Below are 1688 nucleotides of genomic sequence, written 5' to 3'. Positions count from 1 at the left end.
TGCCCACTCCCGGGTCTCTGCCCTCCTTCCCAGTGGAGCGCTGCCAGGTGTGTGTCCCTGGTGATGGCACTGATCTCCAAAGCTTTAGATTCTGTGCTCTGCGGTTTATAAACAAAACAAAGCAACAACAACAACAAAAACCTTTCATTTTTTTCCCCAGTCAGTAGTTTGGGGGGAAAGTTTTTCCTGTGAAACCCCCTATACATGTTTTAAGTTTTTCACTTTCTCTCTTCCTTTCCCTTCTTTCAGTGGTCAAGTCTCCTTCCTCTTTGCAAAGCCCATGGCTCTTTTCTCCCCAAAATCAACTCTCCACAGTTCCTACCTTCCACAATGTAGTTGTTCTTTTCTGCTTGTAGATGCACAGCTTTGTTCTCTCCATCCTCAAATCAATTTCTGGGTGTTCACAGTATTTATCTAGCTGTGTTCAAGGGAGGAAGCAAGCTAAGGGTTACCCTACTCCTCCACTGTCTTAACCAACCCTGTTTCCATGTACTCTCTGATGACTTCGTTGGCCTCATTATTTAATAGCATGCTACTTAACCCCCATGGATTTGTTGTGTGTGTGTGTGTGTGTGTGTGTGTGTGTGTGTGTTTGTTTATTTATTTTGTGCTCTTTCAGGACTTTTTCTTGTAGTTGATTTCTAGTTTCATCGTGTTGTGGTCAGAAAAGATACATAGTAAAACTTTCCATTTTTTTGAATTTGCTGAGATTTGTTTTGTGGCTTAACACATGATCTATTATGGAGAATGTTCTATGCGCACTTGAAAAGAATGTGTGTTCTGCTGTTTTACGATGGGATGTTCTGAATCTGTTCAATCCACCCGGCCCAGTGTGTCATTCAAAGCCACTGTTTCCTTGTTGATGTTCTGTTCAGATGATCTGTCCACTGATGTACAGAGGGGTGTTAAAAGCCCCCTACTATTCTTGTAGTACGATCAAGTACTTCTTTTATATTCGTTGTTAACTCTTTTATGTATTTGGGTACTTTCGCACTGGGTACATAAATATTTACAACTGTTTGTATACTCTTGTTGGATTGTCCTTTTACTATATGTGTCCATCTTTGTCTCTTGAATTTGTTTATCTGAGTATTGCTACTCCAGCTTTCTTTTAGCATCCGTGTGAATGATGTTTCCCCGTCCCCTCACTTTCAATCTTCAAGCGTCTTTAGGTCCGAAATTAGTGTCTTATAGACAGCATATAGATGCGTCTTATTTTTTTATCCACTAGGGCACTCTATGTCTGATTTGAGCATTTAGTCCATTTACATTCAGATTAATTATTGATACATATGTATTTATTGCTGTTTTGTTACTTGTTCTGTTGTTTCTATAGATTTCTCTGATCCTTTCTTGCCCTCCTTCATGGCTTTCTTTAGTGGTATGCTTGGCTTCCTTTCTCATCTTTTGCATATCTACTAATGGTTACCACTAGGTTTGTGTATAGGATCTTCTGCATATAACAGTCTATATGAAGTTGATGGTCACTTAAGTTTAAACCCATTCTTTATTCCTATCCTCCTGACCCTATGTTTTAGGTATATGGTATCATATTTTACATCCCTTTATTTTATGGATCCCTTGACTAATTTTTATGGAAATATTTATTTTTACTGCTTTGTGTTTTTTATTTTTCATACTCTCTACCTTATGATCTTTCATTCCAATCAAAAAGTCCCCTTTAGTAT

The sequence above is a fragment of the Suricata suricatta genome, chromosome 2 (assembly GCF_006229205.1).
Source record: "Suricata suricatta isolate VVHF042 chromosome 2, meerkat_22Aug2017_6uvM2_HiC, whole genome shotgun sequence".
NCBI lineage: Eukaryota > Metazoa > Chordata > Mammalia > Carnivora > Herpestidae > Suricata > Suricata suricatta.
Note: the sequence above shows the minus strand (reverse complement) of the source record.